This window comes from Callithrix jacchus, chromosome 7, assembly GCF_049354715.1.
Source record: "Callithrix jacchus isolate 240 chromosome 7, calJac240_pri, whole genome shotgun sequence".
NCBI classification, from domain to species: Eukaryota; Metazoa; Chordata; class Mammalia; order Primates; family Cebidae; genus Callithrix; species Callithrix jacchus.
The window spans coordinates 95138086-95156339 of NC_133508.1; the positions used below are offsets into that span (position 1 = coordinate 95138086).

General features: G+C 42.5%; 1 protein-coding gene and 1 long non-coding RNA gene across 5 annotated transcripts in view; both read right to left on the reverse strand.

Moving 5' to 3' along the window:
- Positions 1-18254, reverse strand: part of DAB1 (DAB adaptor protein 1) — a 1273242-nt gene that overhangs the window by 1053153 nt on the left and 201835 nt on the right. The window lies entirely within an intron of this gene.
- The window catches only part of LOC144577160 (uncharacterized), a 38185-nt gene continuing 23053 nt past the window's right edge, over positions 3123-18254 (reverse strand). Inside the window, exon 3 of the long non-coding RNA XR_013520499.1 lies at positions 3123-17976. This is a non-coding gene — a long non-coding RNA (uncharacterized LOC144577160). The remainder of the gene's footprint in view (positions 17977-18254) is intronic.

Sequence of the window (18254 nt, forward strand, 5' to 3'; positions counted from 1 at the left end):
AATAAAATTAAATAAGGTAGCTGATTTCTCTGAGCTTCTGTTTCCTCATCTGTAGAAGATAGTTCCCATCACAGAACATCAACACCCTAGGCATTTTACATACATCCTCACTTAATATACACAGCCATCCTACAAGATAGGCACAGTTGATTATCATCTGCTGTAGCTATGTTCTATAAAGTTTCACAAATATAGAACCATTGCTCCTAGGGGAAACACAGGGTCATGTTCTGCAAGGCTCTGGTCACAGCATTTTCATCAACTGAGCAATATGTAACAGGGGAAAGGGCTGGGAGCCCACAGAAGCCATGTTAATTACAAAAGGGTATTTAATAATTGAGGCCAGACTCATCCAACATATAATTTAAAGAATTAACCATCTCTGATAAAAATAATCAGTAAAGATGGAAAGAACTTAAAAATGTTTATAGGCTTTAACTCACTAATGACATTTTAAGAATCCAAAAAAATGATCAGATGAGGAAAAAATATTGATTTTTATGTGTTTTATGAATTTTATGTTTTATGTGTTTCTGTTTAAAGGCATCTTAATATTTTTGTTGATTCATTAACATTGAATCCACAGCCAGCAGCATTAGAACTCATGCCTGAATAAAACTTATCCAACTCATGTATTTTCTCCATAAAGCACACCAGACAGCTTTGGTACTATATCTAGGGGCCGTATTAAACAGTGAAACTACCAATAAAATAATCACAAGAAATACTAAACATGTGACCATGAAAAGGATGCTTGTTCATAGGAAGAGGGCTGAAACAAAAAGGCAGAGAACATCACCTTGCACAATCTCAGCTGAGAACACGCAGGTCAGGTGACTCAAATGTTTTGTCACTTTGTGCATGTCTGTTGATGACCACAAAAGCACTATGAGTATAGATTTGGGGTTACAAATAAGTTTCAGTGAGTAGTCAAATTTACAAATGTGGAATCTACAAATAGTAAGAATCGACTGTGCTATTTTCTTCATAGACGAGGAATCTGAGGATCAAAGAATCTACGTCACAGAACTACATAGTGGTTAAGTTGAGTTGAAACTGGGCAGATATGTCTCCAAAGACCCATGCTATTTCTATTATTAACACAGGACTCCCCATGTCCTGGTTATCCTAGGTAACAGAAGTAGTGTGAATGGCTACCTCACAGAATGATGGTGAGCATCAAATTAAGCACCTTGAAGGTGCTTTTTAAACCACAGAGCATCATACAAACATAAAGGATTGTTACAGGAGGTTCAATTAAAGTGAGGTTATACCATCTAACACTAAGGCCAACTATAACAAACTCCCTGATTCTCCTGCAGTAGAAAGAGACTAAGTTAAGAATCAGACCTTGAGAGGTTTGTGTCTGGGTAGCCCTTATCCCAGCAAGCAATGACAAGCTACTGATTCAAGCTAATTCAATGCAGCCGCAGTGGGATTGCTCTTCCAGGGTTCTGAGAGCCAAAGAAGTACTTACAGTATATTTTAGTTAAAAGATCAAAATGCAGGTTGGATGAACCAAAAAAAAATGTTTCTGATGTCAAGTCCACTTACAATTGCTGTAACAAAAATCTGCCACCCAGGGCCACAAAAAATCAACACAGGCCGGGCGCGGTGGCTCAAGCCTGTAATCCCAGCACTTTGGGAGGCCGAGGCGGGTGGATCACGAGGTCGAGAGATCGAGACCAACCTGGTCAACATGGTGAAACCCCGTCTCTACTAAAATACAAAAAATTAGCTGGGCGTGGTGGCGCGTGCCTCTAATCCCAGCTACTCGGGAGGCTGAGGCAGGAGAATTGCCTGAACCCAGGAGGCGGAGGTTGCGGGGAGCCGAGATCGCGCCATTGCACTCCAGCCTGGGTAACAAGAGCGAAACTCCGTCTCAAAAAAAAAAAAAAAAAAAAAAAAAATCAACACAGCAGCATTAGCCAGCAGTGTGGATATTGATGAACAGGGGTGTTGTCTCAAAAACAATCTTGAAGATATTGTTGTGTCTTAAAAGGGGAGGGGGCTGGGAGCCTACAGACACCGTGTTAATTACAAAAGAGTATTTAATAATTGAGGCCAGACTCACCCAACATAGAATTTGAAGAATTAACCATCGCTGATAAAAAAGAATCAGTAAAGATGGAAAGAACTTAAAAATGTTCATAGGCTTCAACTCACTAATGGCACTTCAAGAATGCTAACAAAAGCAGATGAAGAAAAATACTGATGCATAAAGATGTTCATAGTGTAGTTATTGCCAAATTTTAGCTTTAATAAATAATGGGTATTCAGTTTAAATATGCTATATCCATACAATGAAATAGTAAGTGTAATTAAAAATTATTATTATTATTATTTTTTGAGACAGTATCTTGCTCTGTCACCAGATTAGCATTATCTCGGCTCACTGCAACCTCCATCTCCATGGTTCAAGTGATCCCCTGCCTCAGCCTCCCAAGTAGCTGGGAATACAGGCACATGCCACCATACCCAGCTAATTTTTGTATTTTTAGTAGAGATAGGGTTTCACCCTGTTGTCCAGGATGGTCTTGATCTCCTGATCTCATGATCCACCTGCCTCAGCCTCCCAAAGTGCTGTGATTACACTCGTGAGCCACCGTGCCCATCTCAATTAAAAATTATTTTAAATAATTTTTAACAACACTGGAAAATAGTCAAAGTACGACTTTAGTAAAAAAAATAAAAACAGGATACATAAAGTATGAATCAGCCAAGCGCTGTGGCTCATGCCTGTAATCCTGGCACTTTGGGAGGCTGAGATGGGTAGATCACTTGAGTCCAGGAGTTCAAGACCATCTTGGTCAACATGACAAAACCCTGTCTCTACTAAAAATACAAAAATTAGCGAGGTGTGGTGGCAGGTGCCTGTAATCCCAGCAACTTTGGAGGCTGAGGCAGGGAGAACTGCTTGAACCCAGGAGGCAGAGGTTGCAGTGAGCCGAGATTGCACCACTGCATTCTAGCCTGGCTGATGGAGTGAGACTCTGTCTCAAAAAAAAAAAAAGTTTGAATCAAACTGTGTGTGTTTTACTAAAAACAAGCTAAGAAATAAAAATACTAAAAAGAAATATGTTACATATTAACGATGATTCATTTTTTTATTTGGGAAGTTGTGAGTAATTTGTATTTACTTTTTATGTACAAGGTTTCCACTGAGCATATACTATTATTTTTAAGGTGAGGAGGCAAACAGTACAATGATAGTACAATCCAATTTGCTATCACGCTCCACACTCAAAAGAGTGCTTTGATCAACAGAGGCACAGATTAAACAAGATTTAGCCTGTTCATCTAACAGGTCACTGATCTGTAAAAATATCAGATGTTTTCAGATTTTTCAAATCATTTATTATTAAGCAACTAGTTGGAGTGCAGCCAACTTAACTAAACAAAGAACATGCGACAGCCCCATCCTCAGAAAATCCCCTGGGAGGGCCAGGGTTTTCCTCTATTCACCTTTGTACTGCCAGAACCTTGTTCCTCCAAGAGAACAGGAGGTCAATAAATACGTATTGAAAGAGTGAACACAGGGAAGAGGCTGCCCCACTATCACAGGTCAGCAGACACCAGTCTTTCATTCATACATACGATCATTCAAAAATGTATGAACCACTTACTATATATACATATGACTAGGCATGGACATGCAATAATTGGTGATAGTTCTAATACATAAACAGATGAAGAACTTCATGCAATAAGAAAGGTGTGGATAAAATGCTAAGGGAGTCCATAAGCAGAAAGAACTTCTCCGGATAGGAAGTTCAAAGATGTCTTCCTGGATGGAGAGGAATTTCAGCCGGGCTTTGAAGGTTGAACAGAATTTGGGCATGAGTGAGCAAAGTGGAGAGAGTGTGTCTCAAACTGAAGTAATGCCATGAGCTAAGTCCTGAATGTGAAAATGTATTTGGCTTACAGAACAACAACAACAAAAATGCTTCAATTCAGCCAAAGCATGGAGATGGAAGGGAAGCAGGGAGGCTGAATGGAAGTACAGAGGCAAGGCGGAAGTAACGCACTGGGACTGGGTTTTGTGGGGAGAGATTTAAATGTTAAGATTTGCTTTCTTTAGTAGATAAAGGAGAACCATGGAAAGTCTTTGAGTGGGAAAGTGATCTGTGCAGAGAAATCTTTAAGAAGAGGCTTGGGCAGCAATAGGTAAAATGGATGGGAAAAAAGAGAGGCAGGACCTGAAATGACAAGAATCTTCAGTGGACAGGCATGAACACTCAACCAGAGAAGCAGCTGGAAACTCAGCGCTTAGTTTCTTCCATTACCAGGATGGCTTCAGCTCTCAGCTGCTAGATTTCCTTTGAGACACTAGGGACCCACCATTACACAAATGCTTAAACCGTGGGCTCAGCCACCAGCCCCTATATCCCTCCTCCCTCTCAGAAGAAGCTGAATTGCTTTGCAAATATATGCAGATACATGCGAATAACAAAGCCATTAACATGTGCCCTATGCCTCAAAGGGAAAGGTTTGCTTTGATCAAAGCTCATAATGGGATATATCCAAGGGGCAGAAAAACAATATCCTGCTCAGCCCAAACTGAGCTGAGGAAGGTTTAGATTCTGGATCGGAAAGCCCTGCCTCAGTTAACGGCTATTCAGGCAAATGCTCAGGTGCATGGTGTTTCTCTTCTATTCCCTCATTTCTTAAAGTTGAAATTGCTGTAAAAAGTCTTCCCTCGCTTCAATTTATCATAGCTGCAAGTACTGATAGAAGTACTGCGCGCGCGCGCGCGCGCGTGTGTGTGTGTGTGTGTGTGTGTGTGTGTGTGTGTGTAATATGACCTTCCAAACTCTGCTTCTCAAAGTGTGGTCTATGGACAAGCAGTATCAGCATCATCTAGGAGAGGGCTAGGAATGCAGAACCTCCAGCCAGACCCTAGTGCTAGTGAGTCAGAATCTGCATTTTAACAAGATGCCAGGTGAGTGATGCATATGCACATTATAATTTGAAGAGCACCAATCTAAATGACCTCAGCATCCATAATCATAATTTCCTAAGGGTCAGATCATTTCTTACTCACCTGCATATTCCTCAGGCACATAATAGATAATAAATATGCCTTTGTTTCCTGTTCTGTAAATTGAGATAATAGCTGTCTCAAAAGCTGTTGCCTGGATTGAATGGAATATCCAATGTAAAGCATTCAAGCACAATGCCTGGCACATGGGCAGGAAGTGCTCAAAGTGTTTGAATTCCCCATCAAAAGCAATTGTTGATCTGCGTACAAATAACCCCACATGTATGTTGAGTGTGTGGCATTTAATAAAAGTCTATCCCGTCTAATCCCCATGCAAGCTAGCAGGAGTTGCCATCTGTGATTCACCAGCCAGAAAACTAGGATCCAGAGAGGTTTAAGTGCACTGTCGTAAGACAGTAGACAGAGCTGGAATCTAAACCATGCCCCTTCCAATCTACCCTTCACTGTATAGCCACCTGGCCCCCAATGCACAAGCCTAGATAAAAATGTGTCTTTGTGTCCACACCACCTTCAGGGTGGAATCCAAGCTCTTTAGCACACTTGGTGTGGTGGGTACAAACTGGAAGGGTCGATAGGACAATTTTACAAAAGACCCAGGGAGCCTTTCCTAGGCTGGCCCCTGCCTACTTCTCTGCCCTCAGTTCCCTATTCCTGATCTGATCTTTCTCCTGTTTCAGGTCACATTTGTCAGTCCCAGGTCATCAGGACATTTCACATCTCCCTGGATTTACTCTGTTCCCTTTCTCTGGAATGGGCGTGCCTGGTGCCTTTGTGTTGGATAGCTTTATTTGTCCCTCCAGGACTACCTTCACTCTTCTCGATTCTGCCTGTGCTTCTGGAGCCTGATCTGAATGGGAAACAATGTGGGTTCCCAGGTCCTCTGCTTTTCAGATCAATTTGTCAGGGGATCAAAGGGAAAGTGGGCAGTGAAGTCAGAGTATTTATTCCCTCAACTCCTTCCTACAAAGTTTGCACAAGCTGGCTGTATTCCTCTACAGAAGGTCCTTGTTTCTCAAGGAGACCCTCACTACAGGACTCTCAGTGTCCAGGTTGTAATCAGTTCAGTCTCTTTCATCCCGCTTAACTGATACTAGTCTGGCTGCTATCAGATAAGCACCATATAACTTCACAGTTCCTTATGGTTTCCTGCCCTCATCTTTGGAAAGAAATCCTCCATCATTTATCCTGTTTTGATAAACGATGCTGTTTCCTATTGGGAAGCTGACTGAAACATTCTTCATCCAGCAAACTCCTATGCATTTTTCAAAACTTAATCAAAGGGCCACCGTCTCAGATTCATGACACTTTGGGCTTCCCTCTCACAATATTTCTTACACAATACTACTAGTGTTCGAGTTCTCATTTAACTTCTTCAAGGGTAGTGATACTATTTTTACTGTACTTTATAGTGCCAGCATTTAGAAACTACTATATAAATATTTATTGAGTAGATTAATTGTGACATTAAATTTTCCTAAGCAAACTATTCTACCTTACGAAGACAAACAAAATTTCTACTATTATTTTTTTGAGACGGAGTCTCGCTGTGTCGCCTAGGCTGGAGTGCAGTGGCACAATCTCAGCTCACGACAACCTCCACCTCCTGGATTAAGCAGTTCCCCTGCCTCAGACTCCCAAAGAGCTGGGACTGCAGATGCCTGCCCCCACACCCAGCTAATTTTTTTTTTTGTACATTTTAGTAGACACAGGATTTCATTATGTTGGCCAGGCTGGTATTGAACTCCTGATCTTGTGATCTGCCTGCCTCAGCCTCCCAAAGTAGTGGGGTCACAGGCATGAGCCACTGCACCTAGCCTTCTACTAATATTTTTTTACATACAAGGCATTGTTCCTCTACACTTAGAAAAATCTTTTTTAAAAAGTTATCTACATTGCAGCTATCCAGTTACACTACGACACATAGTCACCCTGATTATAACCCATGCATAGTGCTGTGATATCCAGGGATGAAGTGAAATTTGAGGACTCTAAAATTGCTGAAAGGAGTGGCGAGAGTTGTAATTTTAGAATGGCAACCAGTGATCTTGCCACCTGGTATTTGTGTCCTGATATAATCTGCCTACCCTAAATCATAGTGACTTGCTTCTAACAAATAGAGTACAACAAAAATGGTAGAATATTGCTTCAGCAATTATTATTTTGTTAGGTACAAAAGAGTGTGTGACCTGTTTCACTAGCAGTCACTCTTCTCTGTTGCTTGCTTGCTCTGATAAAACTAGTTACCATATTTGAACTGCCCAATGAAGAGGTCTTTTTGCTAAAGACCTGAGGGCAACCTCTAGTCAACAGCCAGAGGAACTGAGCCCTTAGTCCAAATGCCTGCCAGGAGTGAGGTGGAGACTGTAGTGAGCCGAGACTATGCCACTGCACTCCAGCCTGGGAGACACAGTGAGATTCCATCTCAAAAAAAAAAAAAAAAAATTTAGTAGAAATTTTGTTCGTCTTCATAAGGTAGAATAATAGTTTGCTTAGGAAAATTTAAGGTCACAACAACTGAGGGATCCTGAAAGAGGGTTCTGCCCCAGTCAAATTGTGGGATAACAACATCCCCAACTAATATTGCAGCCTGAGCTAGAGAGGGTCCAGGTAAGCTCACTCCAGAGTCCTGACTTACAGAAATTGAGAGATACGAAATGTTGTCACTTTAAACCATGCAGTTTTGGGGTAACTTGCTATGCAATAACAGATAGCTAATATAGATGTTTCCCTACATATCAGTGACCTGTTTCTGGTTCCAGTCTGCCAGATCTTGTAGAAGGTGAGTTCGAATTGGAAAATCAGAAAGAAACAAACAAAAAAGGATCAAATATTTCTAGGTTATAGTTCTAGCAGCAGTTAGCCCAGAAGGGCTTTCTTCCCACCCCAAAGGAGAAACTCGATGGGCATTACTCTGTCTCACTGATATGAAGTCTTCCTGGTCCTTAGGGCTTTTTCGCTAAAAGCCAGTTTGGTTTTGCAACCACCGGCCCTCTTCCCCCTTCTAAAATTCGAAAAGAATGAAAGCCAAGGCTACCACTTACTAAGCGTGATGGATTATCTGCAAAACAGCCACCAGCGATTCCTTCCATCCTTGTATGTGCAGGTTGCCTCTCCTCTCAAGTGGTAGAGTCCACTTCTCTTCTACTTGAAGCCATGTCTCGTTTTGACCAATAGAAGGTAGCAGAAGTAACACCGTGTGAAGGCCAGGACTAGATCTTAAGACCTTGTTGGAATTTATTTTTACACCCTTGAGAGCTCTAAGACCCCATGTTAAGAATTCTGATCACCCTGCTGAAGGAAAAGGCCATGTGGAGAGAAATGGGCTATTGGAGGTGAGATACTACGGTGAGTAACAGAGAGGCAGAAAGAGTGAGTGAGCCCAGCCAACACCTAGCTGCCGCACCAGCCACGTGAAATAAGCTAGTTTAGATCCTCCTACCCCAGGTGAGCTACCCCAAACACCACCACCTGGAACAATATGCCTAATGGGCCCTCCCTTAATTGCAGAATCGCAAGCAGATAAACAGTTGCTGTAAAGCCACTGTTAGGGCAATTTGTTACACAGCAATGGACCACCAAACTCCAAAGGACTAAGATAGCGCCAGGCAGTTAGCTATGCTTTTCACCTGTACTCCATCACAGTCCTTACACCACCTACATGGAATAAATACTGCCACCCCATTGCAGATGAGGAAACTGAGGCCCAAAGAGGATGGGTAATTTATATAATGTCACACAAATAGCAAATCAGTCAGAATTCGCATCCAAATTGTTTATTAATCTAAAACATGTGTTCTTCACATGAAACACTAAGACAGCAAGATAGTGCATGGTTCAGAGCCATCATTGGAGACTATGTAGTTTAAGAAAATGGCGCCCCCTGGAGTTGTGAGATGTACAACCAAAGGCAGCATCAGTCAAGGACTGGTGGGATAAAACCAAAGCAAGTTGTAAACAACCCCTGGCCTATGGTGAGACTTGAGGTCTATTCTCCAGTAGCCTAAGGAAAATGGCAGCTTTGGGAAAACCTTAGGTAGGACACTATCACTACCTCAGCTTGAAGGGCTGCTTAGAGATAGACCTTTGGTTCTTTGACTTCACATTGTGTTTCGTGACCAGGAAGATGCACATCCGTACATGGTTGATATTAAACAGGAGCTTGATTCAATTGGTTGTCTCCAAACCCCCTTAGCCTGGGGTGGGGCTGTATGAATGAGGGAAAAAATGTTGCTAACAAGATAGCATGGTGAGGCAGTGGGGAAACCAGGGTAGGGGGTTGTCTGTGCAGCCTGCAGGTCCCCTAATAGTAATAATAGCAGTTACTAAAGTGCTTACTCTGTGCCAGGGACTGTTTTAAGCTCTTTCTATTGTATTAATTCCTTTGTGCTTCACAATGACTCCATGAATATGGAACAATGATTAGCCCTCCTTTATAGATGATGAAACTGAGGCACCTCTAGGTTAACAACTCGCCCAAGGTCATGCTGGTAGTTGGTAATAAGGGAGAGCCCAGGGCCGTGGGTTCTGCACTTGGAGCAGCAATGATGCGCGCCCTATCACTTGGGGCTGCCCACAGGGAGGTCTAGCTCTCTTCTTTCTCTGAGCTTATTGGAGGCTAAGTTCTGGTTCTTACAGTCTCCACTAAATGGGACCAGTTGTTTCATTATCTACTTTATCACAATCCACCAATGGCATTTATTCAAAAGTGAAATTAACACTTTTAGCATCATAACAGTAGTTTTGCAATTCTAGGCCTGGAAGCTTCTACTATTTTTCTTTCAAGAATCTTTGGTAATAAAGCCCAGTATGTGATAAAAACAGTATATGAGTAAACAGCATATGGGTACAGTGTGAGCATATGAGTACAGTATGAGTGTATGAGTAAAACATAGGGAGAGTGGAGGCAGAGGTGGAGAGGGAGCAGCAGGTGACAGAGATGAAGATGTAGGCATAAGCCAGACATGCAGAGGCTTGGAGATCCCCGCAGGGAGGTTAGATTTTTATTCAAGTATTATTAGAGGCTATTCATGGCAAGAAGCAGAGGTTCTCTTCTCCTCCCTGAATACACAGGTGGACTCTATTTCTCAACTTCTCTTGCAGTTGTGTATGGCCATGTGCCTGCCTTGCATTGCTTAAGGGATCAATCATTAGTTGACTTCTAGTGAATGGAATAAACTTCTGAGCATGGCCCATTTAAGTTTCTCTTGCCTGCTCTTTCCTACTAGGATGAAAACCCTAAGATGCCTTTGTGTAGCTCTTGCTGTCTGTACTCCTCCCGTTTTCCCTTAGACCTCTATCATTCTCCTGCACATTGACTCCAGGTGTCTCCCAAAGGCTAGCACCTGCATCCGCTTATTATCAGAATGCCCTCAGGATGTCAGAACTCCCTTTGCCTACACACGCAGATTGCTAGAGGCACCTGGGAAGGTATTTCCCTTAGAGGCCGACCTTAACTAATGCATGGCAGGCATGAGCTTAAATGCTCTGACTCCCTTTTTCTGATGAGGACAGCTCTGAGGTAGGGGCTCTGCTGTCTCCAGATCCTCCCTTATGGCAGGGGTCCCCAACCCCTGGGCTGTGGGTGGGTATAGTCTGTGGCCAGTTAGGAACTGGGCTGCACAGCAGGAGACAAGTGGCAGGTGAGCGTTACCACCTGAGCTCTGCCTCCTGTTAGCTCGGCATTAGATTCTGATAGGAGTGGGAACTCCAGAGTGAACTGTGCATGTGAGGAATCTAGGTTGCATGCTCCTAATAAGAATCCGATGCCTGACTGAGATTGATCTGAGGTGGAACAGTTTCATCCTGAAACCATCCCAACCCTTCCATTCCACACCCTGCTCCATAGAACAATTGTCTTCCACAAAATCAGTCCCTGGTGCAAAAAAAAAAAAAAACAGTTGGAGACTGCTGCCTTATGGGATTAGGCTAAAGATGCCTCTGTGGGGCTTGGTTGGTACCACACCCGAGCTTACCTTCCTTCCTGTCCATACCCCACTCTGTACTTCTGTGTCACTTTTTCCTGGGACAGCTTCCTAATAGGTCATGTTCATATAAATCTCAGTTTCAGGGTCTGCCTCCAGGAAATCTGACTTGGGATGGTTTCTAAACTAGGTGTTAATGGCCCTGAATGACTCCTTAGAGAGAGGCAGCCATGTTGATTAGTCGATCTACTCACTAATTCAGGTCATAACCATTGTGTATGAGCCATTATGAATTTTTGGATCCCTTTGCTACAGTAGTTAGCCTACCCTAAGTAATACACTATAAAAAGCCATTAAGCAGAAGACTGACTTGATATCTTTTATATTTTAAAATGAATATATGACCCTCCTATGGAAAATGAATTAGAGGGAGGAAAAACCAAAATGAGGAGACCCATGGAAAGGTTCTCGTAAAAGTATAGGAGACAATTGATGTGGCTTCTCAGGCTTAGGTGGAGGGAATTTAGTATGGACATTCCAGGACACATTTTGAGTGAAAATGAGAAAACTTCATAATGGAAGGAATTCAGCTGGACTCTTTGGTTCTGGATTTGGTGACTCAATGGCCTCCACACAACGTACAGATCACCTTGTTATCTAAGTACTTGATTAGAAAACAAACCTGTAGCGCTATCTTGGTTCATCTCACATAATTTCTCTTGCCTTTTTTAAAGGAAAGAGAAAAGGAATCACTTGTGAATCAGGGGTTACAACTGAACACTCAGTCATGACTGTGGTTCTTCACCCAGGGCTTCCTCTTACCTGGGTTTAACAACCTTCTTTTTTCCAAATCCACAGCATGTAACTGGTACTTAAAGAGAGACTTATCCTGATGGTGTGTTATTGGGGCCAGAATTTAAAAACTGCACGTGAATCAGAGCCCCTCCATTCTTGGAGAGCAAGCCTCACATCAGGATCTTCAGGGTTGAGAAAAGTTGATTAACATAAAGGAAAGTCCCTGCTCCCAAGGAAGCAATGGCCAGCTGCAATGATGAGCAATAACACTTTTCCTCCCAAAGCTTAATACATGTAGAAAGTTAAATAGGTGCTACAAATAATATCAAAAGACCAATGATACTTATTTCAAAGCTTAATTTCAGTGTCTCCAATTCTCTACCACCCAACGGAGATCACCCTATGTATATTCAGGTCTTCATTTCTTACTGGCCATCTCAACCCCCTTGCCTTCCTTAGGGAGCCTCCACAGCCTGCACTGCCCCCCACCCCAACCCTACTAAACCCTGGCTCTGTTAACTATGTCTCTTTAGTTTCTGTATTTCTGATGCTTTGACGTCTGGGGACTTGCTGATACTGCAGACTGCTGCTTAGTTCCCAGGGTTAGCTAATTCCTAGAGATAGTAACAAACCCTCTCAGGAGCTCACCTTTCAAATGCTAACCAATTTATCCAGAATCCTTACCCCAACCACCTCCTTTATCCACTCCAGCCCATTTATCCACCTGCCCCTATCACCTGAGGCAGGAACCAGACAAAGGGGGCGGGGGCCAGGCTCTATTCCCCAGAGCCTGCTAAATTATTCAAAGCAGCCAAACTGACTCACCTGTTCCTTCCCACAGAACCCACAATAAAGGGCCAGGCACTGTGGCTCAGGCCTGTAATCCCAGCACTTTGGGAGGCCAAGGCAGGTGGATGAAGAGGTCAGGAGTTCAAGACCAGGCTAACCAACATAGTGAAACCCCCATCTCTACTAAAGATACATAAATTAGCCAGGTGTGGTGGCAGGCGCCTGTAGTCCCAGCTACTAGGGAGGCTGAGGCAGGAGAATGGCTTGAACCTGGGAGGAGGAGGTTGCAGTAAGCTGAGATTGTGTCACTGCACTCCAGCCTGGGCAACACAGCAAGACTCTGTCTCAGAAAAAAAAAGAAAAAAGAAACCACAATAAAGGCTCTTGCTCAGAGTCCCCCTTCCCTCTACCTCCTGAGCAATCCTGGTGCTTTGAGTGTGCAGCAGCCCTGCCCAGGCATGATGCATCGTCTTGGGGTCTGTGAGTGTAACAAGCTATCTTTTCAATGGCAATCATCTGATCTGTTGGCCTTGCCATACCAAAATAATAACAAAAACCTATATTTTAAAATACTTGCCTCCCTCTCAGAGCCTTCTGTCCCATCCCAGTTCTCCCACACCCTTTTTCAGCCTACAGGAGTTTGGGATCTGAGAATATGGTCTTTCCCCAAGTCCTTACGCCCAGAGCCAGTAAGAGGCAGTGTGGCGCAGTAGTGAAGGGTACAGGGTCAGAATACCTGGGTGACCTAGGGGAGATTTCCTCACCTCTTTCTGTCTCATTTCTCTCTTCTTTCTACAGGGATAATAAAAGTACCCATCGTAAGAATTTATTGTCAAGATTGAATGAGACAATAAATATGAAGTGCTTACGAAAGTGCTTGACACATGGGAAGAACTATGAGTTGTCAACATTATCCATCATTGTTAGGAAGTGAAGAGGAGCAGTGCTAGCAAAACTAGCAAAAAAAAAATCTGAAATTTTACCTATTGCTTCCCCAGTGCTTTCCACACACATAGAATAAGGGGTGGGCAGCAGGGAGGAATAATTGCATATTCATAAGCACCTCCAACCAAATTAATTGATAGGGCACGATAATAATAAAGGGAATTAATTTCCATTTTAATAACTTCACATGCTACATGTTAAGTATAGGTCCATATTACCAGTGGTCACCCAATTCCCCTTTGCATCTGTTCCATGTTGATTATGATGTCAGGAAAGCAAAAGCTAAATCCTTTTTCAAGGAAGAAAAAAAATCTAATTTAATAACATTGCAATCCTGTTGAAAGCATGATTAAATCTTAATAAGAGTGGAAGGATGTTGTGTTTCATGTCTATCCCTCTTGAAGCCCTGGCAACTTGTTCAGGGATATAGACGGGGTTGTCAAAGGACTTCACAGCCCAACCCAGGTCTCATCTGCCGGCATCCAAGACGCAGCAGAAATCTCTGATGGTGCTGACACTTCTATTTTCACTTTTCTCATCCTGGTGTTTTTTCTCATTAAAGCAGTTTGATTCTGTAATTTCTACTAGTACAGATAAAAGTAAAATGACTCCCAATTTTTATTTTGACCTTATAAAACCATGTAATTGGTTCAGAACCTTCAGGCTAAATGAGATTCCTGAGGATTGAGAACCTTGGACAGAGGAATCATAGAGTTAAAAATATACCACATGTCCAGATAGAATTAGCTCATAAACTAATACTCTAGTTGAAGGTACAGAAACTGAAGTCTAATGTCAATCTCATGAAAGTTTAGTTTCTGATGTATTCATTTTTTTCTCTTCAAAACAAACGTAACAGCTCAAAGTGCAATGAAAGGCATCCACCTCAATTTGCTCTTCTTTTCCTGAATCTCACAACTCTCAGAGAGTCCTAATTAGCTGTAGGATTGTGTCCAACCTCCCAAAGGTTGCATTTGTGACCCAGGGACTGGCTCTTGCCGTATTCCCCGACCCCACCTGTTCCTGCTTCATCAGCCCCTGTATGCATTCCAATCCCCAGACAGCCACACTGACCTTTAGTTTTGCATCTTTGTGAGTCTATTGCTGCCTTTCTGAAATATACTCTCCTGCTAATCTTTCTTCCAAACCCCCACTCTTCCTTTGAGAGTTAGTTCCAGTGTCTCTTCATCTGAAAAGCCTTTAATGTCTTCCTCAATGGTCCTGAGCAGACCCAGGAACCCAGACCCTCTGTGCTCTCACATAATCTTATGCAAGCCTATTACAGTTGTCAAATTATTGTGCTATATTGCAATGATTGGCTTACTTGTCTCTCATCTCTTTTAGGCTGAGCCTATTGAGGCTGGAGCCACATCTTTTCATCTCTATGTTTCTCTACACGGCATCTAGAAAAACACTTGGAATATACTAGGCCCTCAGCATGTTTGTGGGCTGTCTCATAAGAGCCAGAAACTCTGAGCATTAATGCACATATACTCTTATTTAAAAACCCCAACACCCAAGATCCTCTTATTACCGTTCCTGTGTTACAGTTGCAGAACCTAGAACATTGTGGGATAGAGTAACCTGCCTAAGCTCATACAGCCTTCAAGTGTCAAGAGTATACAGTGCAGACTCCAGCTCAGACTGGCTGCAGAGTGCAGGTCCTTAAACACTACCCCACACCACCCTCAAAGAGAGGCCTCCATGACAATGCCTTGGGCTTGGCAGCTCAGATTCCTCTAGCAATGTAGAGTTTGCACTGGCTTCCTGTGTGCTCTAGACTATGAAGGATTAGGAGGCTTATCGGTGCTGGCCGAGAAAGAATGCTTTGATCAACTGGCCACTCCCAGAGTCAGAGCCACAAAACAGTACCAGTCCCTGATTGCTGGGCAATAGGCCATACATATCTGCTAAGAAAGGGCTTGTCCCCTACACTACCCTCCCAGTTTAAGCATCTGCACGATTTGGACTTTGAATGATTCATAAATAGTAGAAGCCACAAATATCGATCCTTATCTGCCAAATCTCTTCCTGATTAAACATCGCTGGCCAGGTCAGCTCCATTCTGGGAATAATTTTGCTTATTAACCTAGAGTCCTGTCTCAGGTGGCCGTTGGGTTAAAGAGCAAAGGAAATGGAATAAAAGCACATAGCCATGCATAAAGAGAATCTGGCATATTTAAATACTTCTGACAAACCCACAGTCGGATTTCTGATCTTTGGAAGCAAGTTCCTACCTGGACCTTCTGAAGCAGGTATGATTTAAAGGCAGTGTTTTAATGGTACCACATTTAATAAATAGAGGCTTTTACACTGTTTAGTTTTACTTCTTTTTTTGAACCTCCAACTCTTAGGATATTTGGCAAACACTTCTTTGATATCTACTGTGTATCAGATGCTGTTAGACACGAGGAACATAGAAATGAATAAAAGCAGCAACAGCCAACCCCCATAGTTGCCAGTTATTAAGTTTCTACTACATGCCAGCCTTTCAAGAAGGTTGTACACACCCAAAACTACAAATACCGAGTGATAGTTCCATACTGGCAATATGTGCTTGGTGCATTGAAAGCACAAAGGTAAAGGAGGGTGGTAGGGGCAGGGGGAAATCCCCTTAGGAAGAAATAGTTATTGCCTGGCACAGAGGCTGGGAAAAGATACTCTAGGGGGAACAGCATGTACAAAGACTATTCACATGGAAGCATAAAATAGCATAGTTAGTACTTCAACACACCTGAAACTCAGAGTTCAAGGTGGAAAGTATTGATAGACTTAGGAAGGAACAAAGATATTAGAGGAGCTTAGATTTATCTTGAAGGCAAGGGGCACCACGGACAGATTTTAAGTGAGGCGTCAGTGGTGGAGGGGAGGTATTATAATCAGCAGATTTGCATTTCAAAATGAGCAGTCCATTTACTACACTGTGGAGCGATGGATTGTAGCCAGGAGAAACTAGAAGGAGAGATTCTAAGAGCAAAGCTGCTGCCTGCTAATAGCTGAAATGTGGTGTGTAATGTCAGTAGAAAAGTTTAGCCATCAAATTCAGTACAAAGGGTTGTATAAAGGAAATATATGCAGATCAAATGTCCTGACAATATATTCCAGAAAAAAATGAATCACCAGAACATTAATGTATGGCCGCTGTGCTGCTGTTTCCAAACTGTTAACACATGGTAGTAAGAAGACGATAAGAGACAAAAATTTTCTGCCCCTTTTGAACTGATCTTGTTAGTGACATTTGCCCATCTCTGTACTAATTTCTTTAGCAACATGAGAAGTACCTCACAGAGCCTACATAAACAGGGGTCAAGTGATGTAATTTCATATTAGAAAATGAATGCCTTTAGGTACTATAAAAAACAATTTGGATAATATATTTCTTCCACTTCTAGTAGAATTTTCAAGGTTTAAAAAAAAAAGAGTTGGCTGAAACTTCAGAAATGGTATAGCCCAAACCCTTCAATGTATGGATTGCTACCTGTACCTCTTTCTATTTCCACCGCTTGTAATGCTTTTTCAATCTGATTCATCTGACAAAACCTCCTCACCTATGACCCATGATGTCCTCAAAGTCACTTCTACTCTATAGTCTTCCATGAATCTCACAGAATTAATAGGTACTTCCTCTTTAGAGCTCTGGGAGTAGTAGTTAATGTCTGGACTTTTCTCATCTATAAAATGAGATCACTATTGTGCCATGAAATGAATACTTGACAGAGTAAAACAGAGATGATAATCACAACCTACTTTTTTTTTATTTTTTGAGGCAGTCTTGCTCTGTTGCCCAGGCTGGAACAATCTTGGATCACTGCAGCCTCCGCCCCTGGGTTCAAGCAATTCTCTTGCCTCAGCTTCCTGAGTAGCTGGGATTACAGACATGCACCACCACACCCAGCTAATTTTTGTATTCTTAGTAGAGACGGGGTTTCACCGTGTTAGCCAGGCTGGTCTTGAACTCTTCACCTCATGATCTGCCCTCTTTGGCATCCCAAAGTGCTGGGATTCCAGGCATGAGTCACTGTGTCCAGCACAACCTATCTATTTTACAGCATTGTCAGATGTGTCAATTACCTGTATATTTAATCTCAGATCCCTTCTGTCCTTCTTTGAAAATGTGCAGAAAACAACTTTTCCTTAGCTTCTTTCTTCTTGAGTTTCTGAGTACGTATTACTAATTTGAGGCTGTGGGAGACTGGAGACCAGAGGAGGGAAGAAGGGCAGGGTATTTTTACCCTTGGCTCTCCTGGTTTGGAATTGCATCTGCAGAAATAGTAGCATCTCCTCCAGGGCTCCTCTGTGGTTGTAGCTTGTGAAGGTGACCCTGGTCTCTGGGGTTTGGTGGTACTGCCTTCTTTCTCTATTCCTCTGGCCCAGGTTACAGTGTTTCCTCCTATTGCTGCTCTCTAGCTTGTCTGAATAGCCTTCTTTCGCTTCTTAGCTCTTCCATCATGTATCCAACCATCTCCTGTATTAAATCATCCCTGTTTGAAATACCCAGAGAGATTTCTGTTTTCTGAGTGCCTCCTGTTATATTAGACAAAGAGAAAAGGAGAGGAGAAACAACTAACATAATTGTTGACCATGTACTGTGCAACAGGCTCTTACTCTGGGCATTACATTCATAATTTCACCATAGCATAGTGGTTAAGGTTACAACATCTGTCAGAGAGACCAGACTTCAGATCCCAGTTCTGACATGTACTAACTCAGTCTTACCCAGTTTCTACATCTGTCAATTAGGGGTAAGAGTAATATTCACATGTAGAGTTGGGAGAATTCAGAATCATATGTATAAAAGCACT